The sequence below is a fragment of the Crinia signifera genome, chromosome 12 (genome assembly GCF_055691185.1).
Source record: "Crinia signifera chromosome 12, ASM5569118v1, whole genome shotgun sequence".
Lineage (NCBI taxonomy): Eukaryota > Metazoa > Chordata > Amphibia > Anura > Myobatrachidae > Crinia > Crinia signifera.
This window is the reverse complement of record NC_139228.1, coordinates 2,848,238-2,864,229: the sequence shown is the minus strand read 5'-3', so window position 1 is coordinate 2,864,229 and position 15,992 is coordinate 2,848,238. Positions and strand designations below refer to the sequence as shown.

At 53.3% G+C, this 15,992-nt stretch overlaps 1 protein-coding gene across 1 annotated transcript in view; it reads left to right on the top strand.

Moving 5' to 3' along the window:
* LOC146050533 (uncharacterized) overlaps nucleotides 1-15,992 on the top strand; it is a 77,202-nt gene that overhangs the window by 42,640 nt on the left and 18,570 nt on the right. The gene's annotated exons all lie outside the window — the stretch shown is intronic.

Below are 15,992 nucleotides of genomic sequence, written 5' to 3'. Positions count from 1 at the left end.
GTGCCGGCCTGTCATCGTTTCCTGCCCCCACACACAACATGGTGCTCGCCTGTCATCCTTTCCTGCCCCCACACAACATGGTGCCCGCCTGTCATCCTTTCCTGCCCCCACACACAACATGGTGCCTGCCTGTCATCCTTTCCTGCCCCCACACACAACATGGTGCCGGCCTGTCATCATTTCCTGCCCCCACACAACATGGTGCCTGCCTGTCATCGTTTCCTGCCCCGCAACACAACATGGTGCCAGCCTGTCATCCTTTTCTGCTCCCACACACAACATGGTGCCGGTCTGTCATCCTTTCCTGCCCCCACATAACATGGTGCCGGCCTGTCATCGTTTCCTGCCCCCACACACAACATGGTGCCTGCCTGTCATCCTTTCCTGCCCCCACACACAACATGGTGCCGGCCTGTCATCATTTCCTGCCCCCACACAACATGGTGCCGGCCTGTCATCATTTCCTGCCCCCACACACAACATGGTGCCGGCCTGTCATCCTTTCCTGCCCCCACACACAACATGGTGCCGGCCTGTCATCCTTTCCTGCCCCCACACACAACATGGTGCCAGTCTGTCATCCTTTCCTGCCCCCACACACAACATGGTGCCGGTCTGTCATAATTTCCTGCCCCCACACACAACATGGTGCCGGCCTGTCATCGTTTCCTGCCCCCACACACAACATGGTGCCGGCCCCCCACACATAACATGGTGCCAGCCTGTTATCCTTTCCTGCCCCCACACACAACATGGTGCCGGCCTGTCATCCTTTCCTGCTCCCACACAACATGGTGCCGGCCTGTCATCCTTTCCTGCTCCCACACACAACATGGTGCCGGCCTGTCATCGTTTCCTGGCCCCACACACAACATGGTGCCGGCCTGTCATCCTTTCCTGCCCCCACACACAACATGGTGCCGGCCTGTCATCCTTTCCTGCCCCCACACACAACATGGTGCCTGCCTGTCATCCTTTCCTGCTCCCACACAACATGGTGCCGGCCTGTCAACCTTTCCTGCCCCCACACAACATGGTGCCTGCCTGTCATAGTTTCCTGCCCCCACACACAACATGGTGCCGGTCTGTCATCCTTTCCTGCCCCCACACACAACATGGTGCCGGCCTGTCATCCTTTCCTGCCCCCACACAACATGGTGCCGGCCTGTCATCGTTTCCTGCCCCCACACACAACATGGTGCCGGTCTGTCATCCTTTCCTGCCCCCACACACAACATGGTGCTGGCCTGTCATCGTTTCCTGCCCCCACACAACATGGTGCCTGCCTGTCATCGTTTCCTGCCCCCACACACAACATGGTGCCGGTCTGTCATCCTTTTGTCACGGCTAAAGGGCTGGATGGAGTCGTGTGGTGCACAGGAACCGGAGACGGACCAGGAGGAGTAGGATTGAAACGTGCAGGTTTAATAACGGATTTCATAAATGATAAACTTCACTCAAATGCTTCTTTAAGTGACAGTTGGAATAAATTAAATAGAGTCCAGCACAATACTAATAACGGGCAGGGAAATCTGGAAACGTATACTTGGTGAGCCAGAGTACATAGATGAGGATCCGGAAGGAGGTTGATTTGATGACAGAAGAAATGGATCCGGATGACTGAAAGATGATGGAATGAATGAGTTGTATGAAGGAGGACAGCGGGAAGCTGTGCAGGGTAATTCTGGGACACAAGCAGGAACAAGCACTAGGTAGGACTTGCAGCATTGGTGTCAGGAGAAAACTTCCTTGTAGCAAGATGCAGGGAGCAAGGCACCAGAGTCAGGAGAGAAAGAGCCAGGATCCGGGAATCAGCTAGGAGTTGTGAATGACTCCAAAGACTCATTGCACTGACACTGAACAGCCTAGGCAGATCCCCTATATCCCCAGGGGATGGCTGCCATTGGCTGTCAGCACAGGATGAGGAGGGAACCTCCACTCTGGGCCAATCTGTCTCCTGCCCTCAACCAAGATGGCGACGCCGGCCTCCCGGCACCACTACTGCTGCCATCCCTACCCAGAGCTGCCGCTACCCGCACACCGCAGACCGGAGCCTGCACACGCTAGCCGGCGGCGGGCGCGGACGGGTGAGTACTGTACCCGCCGCGCTCCGTCGCGGCTACGTGTGACAGTACCCCCCCTTTTCAGGGTGACCCCAGGGCGCCTATGGGCCTTGTGCGGATTTCTCTGGAGAAATTGCTTTACCAGTTTTGGAGCGTGCAAATCAATGGAATCCACCCAAGAGTTCTCTTCGGGACCAAACCCAACCCATTCTACCAGATACTGGGTACGAGAATTGCGGCAACGAGAGTCTATAATGCGTCTTACCTCGAATTCAGCCCCACTTTCGGAGTTAATCTTGGGCGGTTTGGGAATCTTCTTTTGATAAGAGTTCAACCTTAAAGGCTTGAGGAGGGACACATGGAAGGAATTCGAAATCCTTAGGGAAGGAGGAAGTTGAAGTCTATAAGCGACAGGATTAATGACTTGGATGATGGGGTATGGCCCAATGAACCGGGGAGCCAGCTTCATAGAGGGCAGACGGAGGCGTATATGGCGGGTAGACAGCCATACCCGGTCTCCGACTTTCAATCTGGGCGCTGCCCTTCTTTTCCTGTCTGCCATCCTCTTGTATCGGGCGGAAGATTTAAGAAGAGCGGTGTGGACATCCGACCAGATTTTAGCAAAGCGTTGTAATGAAGTGGTTGCTGCAGGAACTTCGGAAGAGGATAATTCTGAGAAATCCGGAGATCGTGGATGTTTGCCGAACACTGTAAAGAAGGGGGTGGTTCCGGAGGAAGAGTGATAGGAGTTGTTATGCATATATTCTGCCCACGGGAGAAGATCCACCCAGTCATCTTGGGAAGACGAGACAAACAGTCGGATAAAGGCCTCCAAGTCTTGATTCACCCGTTCTGTCTGGCCGTTGGTCTGGGGATGAAAGGCAGTGGAAAACTTGAGTTTGACCTGTACCGCGGCACAGAGAGCTCTCCAGAACTTTGCAACGAACTGTACTCCGCGGTCAGATACAATCTCTTTGGGCAGTCCGTGAAGTTTAAAAATGGTTGAGATGAATAGCTGAGCCAGTACTGGAGCAGAGGGGAGACCTTTTAGTGGGAAAAAATGGACCATTTTCGAGAATCGGTCGACCACTACCCAGATTGCGGTATGACCTTTTGAGGGAGGTAGTTCGCAAATGAAGTCCATTGACAGATGGGTCCATGGTTCTGTGGGAATGGTTAGAGGGCGGAGAGGACCAGCGGGAGTTGTTCTGGGCACTTTATGCTGAGCACATCTTACACAAGAGGCAACGAAGTTGGTTACGTCGTGGCGGATGGTTGGCCACCAATAAGAACGTGACAGGAACATCAAGGTCTTTTGTGCTCCTGCGTGCCCTGCGAAGCGGGAAGAATGTGCCCATGACAATATTTTCTTGCGAAGTTCGGGGGGAACGAACGTTTTACCTGGAGGAGGAGATGGCTGTACGGTTACTTGGGCGAAGACCAGCGGATCGAGGATTGGACGAGGAGGTGTCTCTTGGTCAGAGGTCGTCTCAAAGGAGCGGGATAGAGCGTCTGCCTTAGTATTCGTGGTTCCAGGTCGGAATTTAATTTGGAAATCAAAGCGTTCAAAAAACATGGCCCAACGGGCTTGGCGGGCAGTAAGGCACTGAGCCTGTTTAAGAAAGGACAGATTTTTGTGGTCTGAATACACGGTGATCTTATGTCGTGCCCCCTCCAGAAGGTATCGCCACTCCTCTAACGCAGTTTTGACTGCAAGCAACTCCTGTTCCCCGATGGGGTAATTCTTCTCTGCTGGGAGGAATTTTTTGGAGAGGAAGGCACAAGGGTGTAATTCTTGATCCTCACCTTTTTGTGACAAGATGGCCCCGATCCCTTCCGAGGATGCGTCCACCTCGAGAATGAAGGGCCGGTCGAGGTCTGGTTGGAGGAGGATTGGTGCCGTCATGAATGCTCTCTTTAACTGCTGGAAGGCAGAGGATGCTTCTGGCGACCATCGGCTTGGATCAGCTCCCTTGCAAGTGAGAGCAGTGAGGGGAGCAGCGATAGTAGAGAAGTTCCGGATAAATCGCCGGTAATAGTTTGAGAACCCTAGGAATCTCTGAATTCCTTTGAGTGTTGTGGGGGCTGCCCAGTCTTGGATGGCTCTCACCTTCTCTGGGTCCATTTCTATCCCAGTGGCGGAGAGAATGTGACCCAAGAATGGAATGGACGTGACCTCAAAAACGCATTTCTCCAACTTGCAGAACAGTTGATTTTGGCGAAGACGTCGTAGGACTTCGGACACTGTCTGTCTGTGAAGTTGGAGATTTGGAGAGAAGATGAGTATATCGTCTAGATAGACTACGATGGAGTGGTACAGCAAGTCCCGAAAGATATCATTTACAAACTGTTGGAAGACAGCGGGGGCGTTACAAAGGCCGAAGGGCATCACCAGGTATTCATAGTGGCCGTCGCGCGTGTTAAAAGCCGTCTTCCACTCGTCACCTGGACGGATCCGGATCAAATTGTAGGCCCCTCGCAGGTCCAATTTAGTAAAGATTGCTGCCCCTCTGATCTTGTCGAATAGTTCTGCGATAAGGGGTAAGGGATAGCGGTTTTTAATGGTGATGTCATTCAGGCCCCTATAGTCGATACATGGCCGAAGACCGCCATCTTTCTTTTTCACAAAGAAAAACCCGGCCCCGGCCGGAGAAGTAGATGGTCGAATGAAACCTTTGTTTAAGTTCTCTTGAATGTACGAGGACATGGCCTCAGTCTCAGGTAGCGACAGGGGATAGATGCGGCCACGAGGAGGGAACTTCCCGGCCACCAGCTCTATCGGACAGTCCCAAGGACGGTGAGGAGGCAGGGTGTCGGCACCACCTTTACTGAATACATCTGTAAATGAACGATATGGTGCGGGTATCGACAAGGGTGGAGCTGAAGAGGATGAAGGACAGTTACCCTCACGTTGTGGATGGGTCTGGTAGACCGGAAGGATCTGAGGAATGCAAGTAGACTGGCAATCTGTTCCCCAGGCCTTGACCTCCATATTGGTCCAATCGATGTGTGGGTTATGTTTGGAGAGCCAGGGAAGGCCCAGGACCATTTGGTGTGAGGACTGTGGAAGAATGAAGAATTCGAGGGTCTCTTGATGTAGAGCTCCTATGAGCAGTGTCACCGGGGTGGTCTGATGGGTGATTTGTCCACTACGAATTCGACTCCCATCCACTGCAGTGAGGACCAGCGAGTGATCCAGGGGTTGCACAGGCAGGGCATGTTGGGTAACAAAAGAAGAAGAAAGGAAGTTTCCCGCTGCTCCAGAGTCCAATAGGGCCTGAACTCTTTTTCTCCCTTGGGGACACACAAGGGTAACCGGAATGGTGGAATCAGAAGAAGAGGGAGATGGAAGCAAGACTCCTAATCGGACCTCCCTCGGGGAGATTAGGAGCGGTCGTTTCCCGGCCGCAGCGGGCAGGAAGCCAATAAGTGAGCTGAGGAGCCACAGTACATGCATAGATTCTCTCGCCGTCTTCGGGACTTCTCTTCGAGAGAGAGACGGGAGCGGTTGATTTGCATGGGCTCATCTGTTGACACCGCAGGAGGCGGGGTTGGTTTGGAGGCTGGTGCGACATTGGAAGGAAATCGAGGGCGAAGGCGATCAGAGCGATTCCTCTCAAGTTGGCGTTCTTGGAGTCGCAGATCGACTTTGTTACATAATGAAATGAGTTCAGCCAGGGTGGAAGGAGAATCGCGAGTTGCTAACTCGTCCTTGATGCGCCCGGCTAGGCCGTTCCAGAAGGCAGAAACGAGAGCCTCTTCGTTCCATCTGAGTTCGGAAGCCAGGGTTTGAAATTGTACGACATATTGTCCCACTGGGCGACTGCCCTGACGAATCCTTAGGATCTCCGTGGCTGCGGAGGACACTCTGCCAGGCTCGTCGAAGATGCGACGGAAGGAGGCCACAAATTCTTCATAGTTATTGAGGATGGGATCCGCACGCTCCCAAAGGGGGGACACCCACTCCAGGGCTGGACCCGCCAGTAGGGACACGATGTAAGCCACCCGAGTCTTGGGAGAGGGGAAATTGGAAGGCTGGAGGGTAAAATGGACGTCACATTGATTCAGGAATCCTCGACACCCCCTCGGGGACCCGTCATATTTACTGGGGGTTGACAGGTGTAGCTGGTGAGGAGCAGCTGGCCCAGGGGGAGCAGCAGGGGCCGAAGCTCCGGAGGTTGGTGCTGCTGAAACTGAGGGAGCCGCCTGAGGTGATGACAAGGTCTGGAGAAATTGAGCCACTTGACGCTGGGTAGTCTCTACTTGTTCCAATCGAGCCATGATGCCTTGAAGAACATCCGTCATGGAGGCCTGTGCTTCACCCGATTCCATCGGGTCAGTGCAAACTGTCACGGCTAAAGGGCTGGATGGAGTCGTGTGGTGCACAGGAACCGGAGACGGACCAGGAGGAGTAGGATTGAAACGTGCAGGTTTAATAACGGATTTCATAAATGATAAACTTCACTCAAATACTTCTTTAAGTGACAGTTGGAATAAATTAAATAGAGTCCAGCACAATACTAATAACGGGCAGGGAAATCTGGAAACGTATACTTGGTGAGCCAGAGTACATAGATGAGGATCCGGAAGGAGGTTGATTTGATGACAGAAGAAATGGATCCGGATGACTGAAAGATGATGGAATGAATGAGTTGTATGAAGGAGGACAGCGGGAAGCTGTGCAGGGTAATTCTGGGACACAAGCAGGAACAAGCACTAGGTAGGACTTGCAGCATTGGTGTCAGGAGAAAACTTCCTTGTAGCAAGATGCAGGGAGCAAGGCACCAGAGTCAGGAGAGAAAGAGCCAGGATCCGGGAATCAGCTAGGAGTTGTGAATGACTCCAAAGACTCATTGCACTGACACTGAACAGCCTAGGCAGATCCCCTATATCCCCAGGGGATGGCTGCCATTGGCTGTCAGCACAGGATGAGGAGGGAACCTCCACTCTGGGCCAATCTGTCTCCTGCCCTCAACCAAGATGGCGACGCCGGCCTCCCGGCACCACTACTGCTGCCATCCCTACCCAGAGCTGCCGCTACCCGCACACCGCAGACCGGAGCCTGCACACGCTAGCCGGCGGCGGGCGCGGACGGGTGAGTACTGTACCCGCCGCGCTCCGTCGCGGCTACGTGTGACACCTTTCCTTCCCCCACACACCATGGTGCCGGCCTGTCATCCTTTCCTGCTCCCACACAACATGGTGCCGGTCTGTCATCCTTTCCTGCCCCCACACAACATGGTGCCGGCCTGTCATCCTTTCCTGCCCCCACACAACATGGTGCCGGCCTGTCATCCTTTCCTGCCCCCACACACGACATGGTGCCAGCCTGTCATCCTTTCCTGCCCCCACACACGACATGATGTCAGCCTGTCATCCTTTCCTGCCCCCACACAACATGGTGCCAGCCTGTCATCATTTCCTGCCCCCACACACAACATGGTGCCGGCCTGTCATCCTTTCCTGCCCCCACACACAACATGGTGCCGGCCTGTCATCATTTCCTGCCCCCACACAACATGGTGCCTGCCTGTCATCCTTTCCTGCCCCCACACACAACATGGTGCCGGCCTGTCATCGTTTCCTGCCCCCACACACAACATGGTGCTCGCCTGTCATCCTTTCCTGCCCCCACACAACATGGTGCCCGCCTGTCATCCTTTCCTGCCCCCACACACAACATGGTGCCTGCCTGTCATCCTTTCCTGCCCCCACACACAACATGGTGCCGGCCTGTCATCATTTCCTGCCCCCACACAACATGGTGCCTGCCTGTCATCGTTTCCTGCCCCGCAACACAACATGGTGCCAGCCTGTCATCCTTTTCTGCTCCCACACACAACATGGTGCCGGTCTGTCATCCTTTCCTGCCCCCACATAACATGGTGCCGGCCTGTCATCGTTTCCTGCCCCCACACACAACATGGTGCCTGCCTGTCATCCTTTCCTGCCCCCACACACAACATGGTGTTGGCCTGTCATCATTTCCTGCCCCCACACAACATGGTGCCGGCCTGTCATCATTTCCTGCCCCCACACACAACATGGTGCCGGCCTGTCATCCTTTCCTGCCCCCACACACAACATGGTGCCGGCCTGTCATCCTTTCCTGCCCCCACACACAACATGGTGCCAGTCTGTCATCCTTTCCTGCCCCCACACACAACATGGTGCCGGTCTGTCATAATTTCCTGCCCCCACACACAACATGGTGCCGGCCTGTCATCGTTTCCTGCCCCCACACACAACATGGTGCCGGCCCCCCACACATAACATGGTGCCAGCCTGTTATCCTTTCCTGCCCCCACACACAACATGGTGCCGGCCTGTCATCCTTTCCTGCTCCCACACAACATGGTGCCGGCCTGTCATCCTTTCCTGCTCCCACACACAACATGGTGCCGGCCTGTCATCGTTTCCTGGCCCCACACACAACATGGTGCCGGCCTGTCATCCTTTCCTGCCCCCACACACAACATGGTGCCGGCCTGTCATCCTTTCCTGCCCCCACACACAACATGGTGCCTGCCTGTCATCCTTTCCTGCTCCCACACAACATGGTGCCGGCCTGTCAACCTTTCCTGCCCCCACACAACATGGTGCCTGCCTGTCATAGTTTCCTGCCCCCACACACAACATGGTGCCGGTCTGTCATCCTTTCCTGCCCCCACACACAACATGGTGCCGGCCTGTCATCCTTTCCTGCCCCCACACAACATGGTGCCGGCCTGTCATCGTTTCCTGCCCCCACACACAACATGGTGCCGGTCTGTCATCCTTTCCTGCCCCCACACACAACATGGTGCTGGCCTGTCATCGTTTCCTGCCCCCACACAACATGGTGCCTGCCTGTCATCGTTTCCTGCCCCCACACACAACATGGTGCCTGCCTGTCATCATTTCCTGCCCCCACACAACATGGTGCCGGCCTGTCATCATTTCCTGCCCCCACACACAACATGGTGCCGGCCTGTCATCCTTTTCTGCTCCCACACAACATGGTGCCGGTCTGTCATCGTTTCCTGCCCCCACACAACATGGTGCCGGCCTGTCATCGTTTCCTGCCCCCACACACAACATGGTGCCGGTCTGTCATCCTTTCCTGCCCCCACACAACATGGTGCCGGCCTTTCATCGTTTCCTGCCCCCACACACAACATGGTGTCGGCCCCCCACACACAACATGGTGCCGGTCTGTCATCGTTTCCTGCCCCCACACACAACATGGTGCCGGCCTGTCATCCTTTCCTGCTCCCACACAACATGGTGCCGGCCTGTCATCCTTTCCTGCTCCCACACAACATGGTGCCGGCCTGTCATCCTTTCCTGCTCCCACACAACATGGTGCCCACCTGTCATCGTTTCCTGCCCCCACACACACCATGGTGCCAGCCTGTCATCCTTTCCTTCCCCCACACACACCATGGTGCCTGCCTGTCATCGTTTCCTGCCCCCACACACACCATGGTGCCAGCCTGTCATCATTTCCTGCCCCCACACACACCATGGTGCCAGCCTGTCATCATTTCCTACCCCCACACACAACATGGTGCCGGTCTGTCATCCTTTCCTGCTCCCACACAACATGGTGCCGGTCTGTCATCCTTTCCTGCTCCCACACAACATGGTGCCGGTCTGTCATCCTTTCCTGCCCCCACACAACATGGTGCCGGCCTGTCATCCTTTCCTGCCCCCACACAACATGGTGCCGGCCTGTCATCCTTTCCTGCCCCCACACACGACATGGTGCCAGCCTGTCATCCTTTCCTGCCCCCACACAACATGGTGCCAGCCTGTCATCATTTCCTGCCCCCACACACAACATGGTGCCGGCCTGTCATGCTTTCCTGCCCCCACACAACATGGTGCCGGCCTGTCATCCTTTCCTGCCCCCACACACAACATGGTGCCGGCCTGTCATCGTTTCCTGCCCCCACACAACATGGTGCCGGCCTGTCATCATTTCCTGCCCCCACACAACATGGTGCCGGCCTGTCATCCTTTCCTGCCCCCACACACAACATGGTGTCAGCCTGTCATCCTTTCCTGCTCCCACACAACATGGTGGCGGCCTGTCTTCGTTTCCTGCCCCCACACACAACATGGTGCCGGCCTGTCATCATTTCCTGCCCCCACACAACATGGTGCCAGCCTGTCATCGTTTCCTGCCCCCACACAACATGGTGCCAGCCTGTCATCCTTTCCTGCTCTCACACAACATGGTGCCGGCCTGTCTTCGTTTCCTGCCCCCACACAACATGGTGCCGGCCTGTCATCGTTTCCTGCCCCCACACAACATGGTGCCAGCCTGTCATCGTTTCCTGCCCCCACACACAACATGGTGCCCACCTGTCATCGTTTCCTGCCCCCACACACAACATGGTACCTGCCTGTCATTGTTTCCTGCCCCCACACAACATGGTACCTGCCTGTCATTGTTTCCTGCCCCCACACAACATGGTGCCTGCCTGTCATCGTTTCCTGCCCCCACACACAACATGGTGCCGGCCTGTCATCGTTTCCTGCCCCCACACACAACATGGTGCCCACCTGTCATCATTTCCTGCCCCCACACACCATGGTGCCGGCCTGTCATCGTTTCCTGCACACACACAATTTGGTGCTTGATTTTATTCCTTCACCAACCAGACTCACATATGATAACATGACAAGGTATCATTGATGGCTGCAAAACTAATGCAATAGATGACCATCGATGGTTTCACCAACCGATGGTCATCTGTGTTCTTTCACTGACTGTCCTCTGGGCTATTCTCCGTGTCTTTGCACCTTGTAGAAATTGGGTGGTTCTTTACCATCGATGGTGGGAAACCATTGGGTTCTCCCACATTGATAGAAAAAGTATTCACCATCGGTTAGAAACCATTTTTGATTTGACAATTCATTGTTGGGTGATGGCCATCCCTAGGCAGAGTAGGCAAGTATGTAGGCAACAAAATACTAGTTGTAATATAAGTGGTTGTCATAGGCAACGCCTCCATTTAAGTGCCTGGATATTTTATTAAAAGTAACCACCCCAAGCTTCCATTCATATGCTTAGTGATAGGACATCTACTGTGCATAGGGATAAATTCCCTGGATGGGAGGGGGGGGGGGGGACTGTACCCTGGCCTCCCCTTTGTCTAGCTGACCAGCTCTCCCTCTTATGCAGCAGCAGAAGGAAAAACCGTGGAGCCGTATTGAGGATAAAAGAGGAGTGATGGAGGGGGGAGAGGGCTGTAGGGTACCCAGGGATCCCTTCGGTATACGCAGCAGGATAGATTGTTGTGTCTGAGGCCTGTGTGACGTGTAATCTGATAGGACCGGAGAGAGACACACAGCGAGACTGCTCCTGAGTCCTGTCCTGTGTGTAATAAGTACAGAGGCTGCTGCTACCCTCGCATGTGACAGGATGATAGATTTTATTTTTCTGAGGACCTAGGCATTATTAAACCATTAGTTTAAATCTAATATACTGTACATCATTGGTTTCATTTTAATTCACACAATCTAATATACCCTGATTCACCGTCCCTGAAGCACTTGCACTGTGCAGTCCCATAGTGGGGGAGGGCAGGTAACATACTGTACCTCCCAACATGACCCTCTCCAGGAGGGACACATTGCTCTGTTTCTGGGCTTTTCCCTAATTTATGATTGCCATTACCTGTGTTCATACCTCCCAACTTTGGCAGGTCAGCAGGCGGGACGCTGCTGCTGCGCGTCGTAGGCGCGTCAAAATTTTCGGGGTGTGTGGCCTAATTTGGGGGCGTGGCCTATACTCACGGCTCTTCCGTGAGGCCACGCCCCCATTTTGCCGCTATGGGGGCATGACCCAGAGGCTCTTTGAGCCTCTAGCCATGCCCCCAGCCCCCTGGCTGCGGGAATAGACGCTGTGTGCATGCGCACAGCGTTTATTCCCCGCTGCTTAGCATCTGACGGGGGGACTCCCAACAGCCCCCCCACACCGCGGGACACTGCCGCCCGCGGGTGGGACAGCGGGACAGGCCCTGACAATCGGGACTGTCCCGATAAAATCCGGACTGTTGGGAGGTATGCCTGTGTTGGAGCGCCTTTCTTATCAATTAACCTGTGTGAAACAGGTGCTGGCAGTCATACATTAAGAGGGAAGTGCAGGAGCAGAGCATTGTGTCCCTCCTGGAGAGGGTCATGTTGGGAGGTATGATGGTAAGATGGGGGGACGGGCCCCCCTGTAAGAAGTACTCTGGGCCCCTGAAGACAGGGACAGGAGGAGAAAAGCCTGTGCATGCTGCATGCGGCTCCAGTGAGATGTATGAGGATGGGATTTGGGGGTCTCACTGAGCGTAGTACCCTGTATGTATGTGTGTGTGTGTGTGTGTGTGGCTGTCCTCGGCTGCGTGATACCTGATAACCGCCCTCTGCCTCCCCCGCCGCGGATGGACGCGATACGGATATATTTATCTCTCTGCCGCCCCCGGAGAATATTCCTACGCAGAAAGAGGCAATTGATCTTGATATCTGTGTGTCCTTGGAACAGGGAGAGATCCAGGAGCTGTGCAGATTATACGGGATAATCCCTATGGCAACATCCATTGGAACAAACATAGACTTATGGGCCCTACACACATGCCGATGTGTGTAGGGCTACCTGGCTATGTTGCGCCGCTATCGCATAGCACACAGAGCTGACAGCCCACACACAGAGCGAGCTGACAGCCCACACACAGAGCGAGCTGACAGCCCACACACAGAGCGAGCTGACAGCCCACACACAGAGCGAGCTGACAGCCCACACACAGAGCGAGCTGACAGCCCACACACAGAGCGAGCTGTCAGCTCTGTGTGCTAAGCGAGCTGACAGCGCCAGTGTTCTCCGGTGCGAGAACCCTGCCGATGCCGAGATTGATGGACACTGTCCACCAATCTCGCCCAGCAATAGACACGCGGGGACGCGCACTGCTGCCGATATAGCCCCCACACATACACCGATGTGAGGGCATTTGCTAAGCGACTTTGCCAAACTAAGCAAAATCGCTTAGAAAATGCCTTAATATCGGCATGTGTGTAGGCCGTATTAGGTGTACTAAGCCTTGGCGAGAGATAAAGGAGGAGATGTACTAAACACTGGAGAGAAATAAAGTGTACAGAGATTAAGGAGCCGAGAGAGAGAACAGACCAGCTCATAACTGCCACATTACAGGCTATGTTTAAAAAATGACAGTAGCTGGTTGGTTGGTACTTTATCTCTCTCCAAAGCTTAATTACATGGACCCCGTAGTAGGTGATTCAGTTGGCAGAACTAGAGCTCAGGAAACCTCGCAGTGGCAAGATATGGAATCACACATATCCTGGTGCAAGTATCTGAAAATGCACAGTACCACTTCCCTTATATGGTATATGCTGGGTGTTATTCTTAGTATCCCTTACTCTGAATGTATGGAGAGCTGCACACAGTACCACTTCCCTTATATGGTATATACTGGGTGTTATTCTTAGTATCTCTTACTCTGAATGTACGGAGACATGTGCACAGTGCCACTTCCCTTATATGGTATATACTGGGTGTTATTCTTAGTATCTCTCTTACTCTGAATGTACGGAGACATGTGCACAGTGCCACTTCCCTTATATGGTATATACTGGGTGTTATTCTTAGTATCTCTCTTACTCTGAATGTACGGAGACATGTGCACAGTGCCACTTCCCTTATATGGTATATACTGGGTGTTATTCTTAGTATCTCTCTTACTCTGAATGTACGGAGACATGTGCACAGTACCACTTCCCTTATATGGTGTATACTGGGTGTTATTCTTAGTATCTCTTACTCTGAATGTATGGAGACATGTGCACAGTGCCACTTCCCTTATATGGTATATACTGGGTGTTATTCTTAGTATCTCTTACTCTGAATGTATGGAGAGCTGCACACAGTACCACTTCCCTTATATGGTATATACTGGGTGTTATTCTTAGTATCTCCTACTCTGAATGTACGGAGACATGTGCACAGTACCACTTCCCTTATATGGTATATACTGGGTGTTATTCTTAGTATCCCTTACTCTGAATGTATGGAGAGCTGCACACAGTACCACTTCCCTTATATGGTATATACTGGGTGTTATTCTTAGTATCTCCTACTCTGAATGTACGGAGACATGTGCACAGTACCACTTCCCTTATATGGTATATACTGGGTGTTATTCTTAGTATCTCTTACTCTGAATGTACGGAGACATGTGCACAGTGCCACTTCCCTTATATGGTATATACTGGGTGTTATTCTTAGTATCTCTTACTCTGAATGTACGGAGACATGTGCACAGTGCCACTTCCCTTATATGGTATACTGGGTGTTATTCTTAGTATCTCTTACTCTGAATGTACGGAGACATGTGCACAGTACCACTTCCCTTATATGGTATATACTGGGTGTTATTCTTAGTATCTCTCTTACTCTGAATGTACTGAGACATGTGCACAGTGCCACTTCCCTTATATGGTATATACTGGGTGTTATTCTTAGTATCTCTTTTACTCTGAATGTATGGAGAGCTGCACACAGTACCACTTCCCTTATATGGTATATACTGGGTGTTATTCTTAGTATCTCTTACTCTGAATGTACGGAGACATGTGCACAGTGCCACTTCCCTTATATGGTATACTGGGTGTTATTCTTAGTATCTCTTACTCTGAATGTACGGAGACATGTGCACAGTACCACTTCCCTTATATGGTATATACTGGGTGTTATTCTTAGTATCTCTCTTACTCTGAATGTACGGAGACATGTGCACAGTGCCACTTCCCTTATATGGTATATACTGGGTGTTATTCTTAGTATCTCTTACTCTGAATGTACGGAGACATGTGCACAGTGCCACTTCCCTTATATGGTATACTGGGTGTTATTCTTAGTATCTCTTACTCTGAATGTACTGAGACATGTGCACAGTGCCACTTCCCTTATATGGTATATACTGGGTGTTAAGGCCCCCATACACTAGGGCGACTTGTCCTTAGGACAAGTCGCCCCCGACTTCCCCCTGAGCTTCCCCTGCTGCTCCCCGGGGGAGCTTGATTAGATTGGCACTTGATGTGCCATTTTTTACATGTGATAAATCGTCTCGATTTATCACATGTAAAAAACCCGGGGAGCAGGGGGGGGGGCTACAGAGGTGGGAGCTGGTGGGAGCAGGGGGCGGGGGACACGTCTGTGTCCCCCGCTGCTGGGGACGCTGCGGGGGACAGCGTCGGTGCGAGGCGGTAGAGGCAGCAGGGGGGGCTGGGGACGCTGCGGGGGACAGCGTCTGTGCGAGGCGGTAGAGGGAGCAGGGGGGGCTGGGGACGCTGCGGGGGACACAGGCGGCAAAGAGCCGGGCAGGGGGAGCCGGCCGGGAGCTGTCAGTAATGAATAAAAACAAAAAGCCCATACAATGAATGAGCAGCCTGTGATTGGCTGCTGAGCGCTCTCTCAGCCAATTGCTGACTGGCTGAGAGAGCGCTCAGCCAATCACAGGCCGCCCATTCATTGTATAGGCTTTTTTTTTTTATTCATTACTGACAGCTCCCGGCCGGCTCCCCCTGCCCGGCTCTATGCCGCCTGTGTCCCCCGCAGCGTCCCCAGCCCCCCCTGCTCCCTCTACCGCCTCGCCGCCCCACTAGGTCCCAAGTCGGGTGGTCGGACGTGCAGCAGGTCCGACCACCCGATGCAGATCTGATGCGCACGGGACCGCGCATCGGATCTGAGGGGACATCAAAACTAGCCGATTTTGGTCCGATTTCGGCCAGATCCGACTGATCTGGCTGAAATCTGACCAAAATCGGCTAGTGTATGGGGGCCTTTAGTGTTAGTATCTCTTTCTCTGAATGTACGGAGACATGTGCACAGTGCCACTTCCCTTATATGGTATATACTGGGTATTATTCTTAGTATCTCTC